The sequence below is a fragment of the Panthera tigris genome, chromosome D3 (genome assembly GCF_018350195.1).
Source record: "Panthera tigris isolate Pti1 chromosome D3, P.tigris_Pti1_mat1.1, whole genome shotgun sequence".
NCBI lineage: Eukaryota > Metazoa > Chordata > Mammalia > Carnivora > Felidae > Panthera > Panthera tigris.
Window position 1 is genome coordinate 9,705,212 of NC_056671.1, and position 6,938 is coordinate 9,712,149.

Sequence of the window (6,938 nt, forward strand, 5' to 3'; positions counted from 1 at the left end):
GGATGTGAACAGATAGGGATGCAGTGTAAAGGAACTTTCTGGTGCTAGAAATCTTCTATTTCTTGATCTGGGTGGTAGTAGCATGGGCATACACATATGTAAAAATTCACTGTGCAAACACCACTCCCAGGTGGAATTTCTCCTAGGAAAATGAAAATATTTGTCCACACAAAAATTTGTATGCAAATATTCACAGCAGCATTATGAATAAAAGACAAAAAGTAGAAACAACCCTTAATTAGTTTGCTAGAGCTACCATAACAAAGTACTACAGACCAGTCAGCCTAAACAACAGAAACTGATGTTCTCACAGTTCTGGAGAGGAAAGTCTGAGATCAAGGTCTCAGCCGAATTGGTATCCTCTGAGGCCTATCTCATTGGCTTGTAGATGGCTGTCTTCTCCCTGTATCTTGACATGGTCTTCTTTCAGTGTGTCTGTGTCCTAATTTCCTCTTGTTCTGAAGACACGTTGACAGCAGTCACATTGGATGACCCTACTGTCATCATTTTACTCAATTACCTCCTTGGAGATGCTATCTTCAAATACAATCACATTCTGAGGTACTAGGGGATTAGGACTTAAACATAGGAACTTTTGAAGGACACACTGATGAACAGATAAATAAAATCTGGTCATATCCACTACAATGGAGTATCATTCAGCTGTAAAAAGAAATGAAGGACTGATCCATGCTACAACATGGGTGAACCTTGAAAACGTATCATGCTAAGTGAAAGAAGCCAGACACAAAAGTGTACATATTATATAATTCCATTCATGTGAAATGTCCGGGATAGGCAAATCTGGGAAGACACAAAGGAGATTAGTGGTCACCGGGTCAGGAGCCAAGATAAGGGAAAAATAGGGGGTGACTATTCACAATCCCCAAAGGTTGTTTGGGGATGGCAAAAATATTCTAGAATTAATGGGCACCTGGCTGGCTCAGTCAGTAGAGCATGAGATTCTTGATGTCAGGGTTGTAAATTTGAGCCTCACAGTGGGTGAGGAGATTACTTAAAAATAAAATCTGGGGCGCCTGGGTGGCTCAGTCGGTTGAGCGTCCGACTTCAGCTCAGGTCACGATCTCATGGTCTGTGAGTTCGAGCCCCACGTCGGGCTCTGGGCTGACGGCTCAGAGCCTGGAGCCTGCTTCAGATTCTGTGTCTCCCTCTCTCTCTGCCCCTCCTCCGTTCATGCTCTGTCTCTCTCTGTCTCAAAAATAAATAAATGTTAAAAAAAAATTTTTTTTTAAATAAAAATAAAAGTAAAATAAAATAAAATCTTATGAGAGTACCTGCCTGGCTCAATTGGTAGAGTATGTGATTCTTGATCTCAGGGTTGTGAGTTTAAGCTCCGTGTTGGGCATGGAGCCTACTTTAAAATAAAATCTTTAAAAAAAAAATTCTGGTGCGCCTGGGTGGCTGTCATTTGATTGTCCAACTCTTGATTTGAGCTCAAATCATGATCTCCTGATTCGTGAGTTTGAGCCTGTGCTGACAGTGCAGAGACTGCTTGAGATTCTCTCTTTCTCTGCCCCTCCCCCTCAAAAATAAATAAACATTTTTGAAAAAAAAACGTATTCTAGAATTAGATTTTGGTCATGATTGTACAACTTCGTGAATATGCTAAAAACCACAAAACACTTTAAATGGGTGAATTGTATGATACATGAACTATATCTCAATAAAGCTGTTATAAATCATACATTTCATGGTACACGTAAGATTTATGCACTTTATTGTGTTTGATGATAGCCTAATACACAGTAGAACAAGACAATAGTAGTCCCTTCCTCCAGAGGTATTTGAGAAGATGAGTGGAGAGGGTGCAGGTGTTGGGGATGGTGTTTGCTGAGATGCCAGGGAGCCAGGGACTCACTCCCTGCCAAGTTGCCCCTTGCTGCATCCATAACAGTGACAGGAAGATCCAGCAAGGAGGGGGGGGTTGGCCAGTGACCTAAAAGACAGATGGAGCTGGAGGACAGCTGAGCAAGGTGCAAAGAAGGCTGGGATGCTCCAAAAGAGAGAAATGGAATTCAATTAAACGAAAACATGTTTTGTTTTGGCCCAAACTAACTTTTAATGTTTATCATGAAGCGGCCCACAAAGAAAACCATCAGGACTCCAAACTAGAGATAACCATCAGAAACACCTTGATGTAATTCCACAAGTATGAATTAATTGCCTTCTATGTGTCAGAGACTGTGCTGGGCACCAGGCCAGGAATATGTGACTCCAGGCACTGCTGAGAAGCAAACATGGGAGGAAGGAAAGAGGTTGGCTACTGGAGACACAAGGAAAAGCTGCATTCGGTTGGGGAAAATCCCTAGACGGGGCAGGGGTTGTGGCTGAGGGAGCAGAGGACTGTGGGGAATTAAGGGGGCCCAGGACAGGGGCTGTGGGGAAATGTTGGGGATAGGGTCCCTTCAGGCTTCTCCGACTAGGTAGGTGACAGCTTTGGCCAGAAGAGAGGGATTCCCTGCCCCCATCCTGGCTGGGACCTGAGTTTGGCCGAGCTGGGAAGGATAAGGCAACACCTATCCCCAGGGCTCTATTAAAATTCCGCTACCGCTGGAGAAACAGCACTGAAGGGGAGCTGCATCTAATCCTCTTTTCCCAATAGTCTCCTAGTAAAACAGGAGCCAGGTCTTCCTCAGATCTCATCTAAATCCTTTCTACTGCCGCTGTAATCACCACAATCCTGCCTGCCTCTTTGGGTCAGAAATAAAATGTTGGTAAACTGTTTTGTTTTGTTTTGTTTTTCCCTGCTGGATATAGGCAAGAAAAAATAAGACACCCCCAGGGAGTTAAGGCAAGTTTCAGCTTGTCATTCTTACTTTATCCTGCCCTGGGTGATGTTGTCTCCCACTGTAGAGCCTGAATTCAGAAGAATGTCTGGATTTCCTAAGCAAGGGAAGGAAGTTTTTCCCAGGAGACAGGACCACTATTCTTCTGTTTATTTATTGAAAACGTATTTATACCAAGTTGGCAAGTATGTGGGACGACTACAGTGCTCATACACTGCTGGTGGGAATGTTAAATGGTATAATCACTTTGGAAAACAGTTGGGCAGTTTCTTGTAAGATTGAAACATAGACTTACCATGTGATCCAGCAGTTCCACTCCTAAGTATTTATCCAAAAGAAATAAAAACATGCCCTGCCAACAGACTTGTACAGAATGTTCATAGCAGCTTATCCATATTAGCCAAAAGCTGGAATCAACTCTACTGTCCATCAACACAAACTATGGTATATCCATGTGATAGAATGCTTCTAGGCAATAAAAGGAAATGAGTTACTGATGTGATCAACAGTGTGGATGAACCTCAAAAACATGCTGAGTGAAAGAAACCTAGGGGCACCTGGGTGGCTTAGTTGGTTAGGCATCTGCCTTTTGTTGATTTCTGCTCAGGACGTGATCTCACAGTTTGTGAGATTGAGCCCCGTATAGGGCCCCGTGCTGACGGCCTGGGGTCTGTTGGAATTCTCTCCCTCTTTCCTTCTCTTTCTGCCCCTCCCTTCCTTGTGCATGCTCTCTCTCTCTCTCTCAAAATAAATAAACTTAAAAAAAAAAAAAAAGAAAGGGGCACTTGGGTGGCTCAGTCGGTTAAGCGTCCAACTTCGGCTCAGGTCATGATCTCACAGTTCATGAGTTCAAGCCTGGTGTCAGCCTCTGTGCTGACAACTTGGAGCCTGAAGCCTGCTTCAGATTCTGTGTCTCCTTCTCTCTCTGCCCCTCCCCTGCTTACACTCTGTCTCTCTTTCTCTCTCAAAAATAAATAAACATTAAAAAAGAAAAACATGCCATAGATCATTCAATAAGGCATACAAAGCAGTCATCAAGTCTGAAAATCTGGCTTATGTCTCTCCCATCAATACATTGTATGCAAGCCAGGAGCACAGAAAGAGATATGGATTCATTTTTTTCCCCCTGCTTTCAAAAATAAACCACTTGCAAAATTATTTAATGGAAAGAGGTCAAAGTCCTTGTAAGCCCAACCTTTTAGAGTCCATCACTGGGAATGGATTATTCCTCCAATTTATTTCTAAGCCTATTCTAACATAGTACTAGATAGTTTAATTTACTAATATTGTTAATATTGTATTTACAAGTATAGAATCCTACTAATTTGGTTTTCAACTTTCTTTTCATAGAAGAAAATATTTTGCATTATCTTTCCATACTTGATTCTTTTTACTTTTTGTATGGATGGTTCCATTGAAGTATAATTTATTTAATTGGTCTCCTTTTGAGGGACCATTTGTCACTATTTTTCATTCCTGAAAACATTAATAGGCATCCCTGTAATTACATAGCATGAGTATTTCTACATATAAGTTGGCTTCCTATAAGTTTCTTGGTTAAGTTGCTTGGTCAAAAGGATAATAGTGTTGTTTTTTTTTAAGTTTATTTATTTATTTATTTTGAGAGAGAGAGAGAACACACACAAGTGGGGAAGGGGCAGAGAGAGAGAGGGAGAGAGGGAGAGAGAGAATCCCAAGCAGGGTCTGTCCCACCAGTGCAGAGCTTGATGTGGGGTTGGAACTCATGAACCTTGAGAAAAGGCCTAATACTTCTAAGGAGGGGAAAAATTACTCCCCTTCTTTTGCTGTGGCCACAGGATCTGTGGATGGGAGAAGGAAATATATTCGCAGAGATTCAGGTTTTTATAATGCTTTTTTTTTAGACAAGATTATCAATTACAAGACACAAAACTCTGTGATTTATTGAAAATGTTAAATCCTATTTCGTTTACAGGATTGCTGGAAAGTGTTGTTATAAATTTTTTCTAACATTTATTTTTGAGGGCGGGGGCAGAGAGAGAGGGAGACACAGAACCTGAAGGAGGCTCCTGGCTCTGAGCTGTCAGCACAGAGCCTGACATAGGGCTTGAACTCATTTGGGGCTGGAACTCACGAACTGTGAGATCATGACCGGCGCTGAAGTCAGATGCTTAATCAACTGAGCCACCCAGGTGCCCCTGGAGAGTGTTGTTATAAATTGAATAACATTTTGTGGGGCAGTTTGAGATAGGAATCACTACTATAACATTCTTTCTATGGAAAAATCTGTTTCAAAGTTCAGAAGAAACCTATTTACAAATAACCTAAGTTCACTGCAGGCAGAGACTGCACCTAATTAGTTGCTGTGACTCAAAGACTCTCTGAACACCCACTGTAGGTTGGGTGGTCTTATACCTAACCGGGCTTCTCTCCTAAAGCATGTGTTCTGTTGTCAGTCTCAGCTGGGTGTACTTATTCAATTCTGATGCTAACCTTCTGGAGTTAGGACCCGGCTACACAGGTTTAAGGGCTCCGTTCCTGTGATATGGTGATATAATAAGAAATAAGTGTTTGGTCTTTGCCCTAGTTCCTGGCCCAAGAGCTTCTAAAACTTTGAAATTCCCTGAGAAATTTGTCTTTTGTTGTTCAGTATAAGTAAGCTCCTTTCAACCATAGGAGAGTTTATGCTCCTGAGGTGACTCTTGGTGAGCTCCTAGGTGACTTCAGGATGGGAGCTAGTTGCCAGGACAACTAACATTGTGAATAGAGAGTTGGAAATTTCAGCCCCACACCACTCCTCCACTCTTGCCTCTGGGGAAAGGAAAAGGGCCGGAGGTTGAGTTAATCACCAATGGCCAATGGTTTAATCCATCATGCCTATGTAATGGAACCTTCATAAAAACGCTAAACTATGGAGTTTGGAGAGCCTCTGGTTTGGTAAATGCATCCATCTGCCAGGAGGGTGGCACACCTTAACTCTACTAACACAGAAGCTCCTATGGTCAGGACCCATCCAGACCTTGCCCTGCTATTATCTATACCTTTTATAATATCCTTTACAACTAACTACTAAATGTAAGTACAGTGTTTCCCTGAGTTCTGTGGGCCATTATAGAACCTGAGGAGAGGGTTGTGGGAACCTCTGATTTATAACAAGTTGGTCAGAAGCACAGGTAACAACATGAACTTGGGACTGGCATCTGAAGTGTGTGTGTGTGTGTGTGTGTGTGTGTGTGTGTGTGTGTGTGTGTGTGTGGCGGGGGATCTTGTGGGTCTGAGCCCTTAACTTGTAAGATCTGATGCGAACTCCAGGTATTTAGGGTCAGAATTGAATTAAACTGTAGGATACCCAGCTGAAGTCTGGAGGGTTGAAGGATTGGTTGTTGATGTGAGAAAAAAATCTACACATTTGTTGCCAGAACTTAATTGCTGTGAGTGAAAAACAGATCTTAGTGGTCCCAACAAGACTGCCCTCATTGCAATCGCCAGCCACACTTTAGGGGTCCCCAGGCCAACTGAAGTTCTGACTAACTGGCTGTAAATTCGGGGTTTTTCATGACTCCCTTAGATTCGACAATTCACTAGAATGACCCACAGAACTCAGAAAACCATTGGCCATTGGTGATTAACTCAACCTCCAGCCCTTTTCCTTTCCCCAGAGGCAAGAGTGGAGGAGTGGTGTGGGGCTGAAATTTTTCCAACTCTCTATTCACAATGTTAGTTGTCCTGGCAACTAGCTCCCATCCTGAAGTCACCTAGGGGCTCACCAAGAGTCACCTCATGAGCATAAACTCTCCTATGGTTGAAAGGAGCTTATACTGAACAACAAAAGACAATTTTCTCATGGAATTTCAAAGTTTTAGAAGCTCTTGGGCCAGGATACAGATCAGAAACAGCCAAATGAAGAGACACATCAGGTTCATTCTAGGGGAACAATGCAAAGCTTCTGTGCCTTCTTCCCGTGGAGTAAGGATGTATCTCCTGGTACATTACTATGTTCACCAACCAGGAAGCTCCCTCGAGCCTAGGTGTCCAGAGCTTTTGTTGGGGTTTTATTACCATAGGCAGGATTGATTAAATCATTGGTCAGGTGATTAATTAAACTCAATATCCAGAGCCCTCCCCTCCTCAGAAGTGTAAAGGTCCGATCTT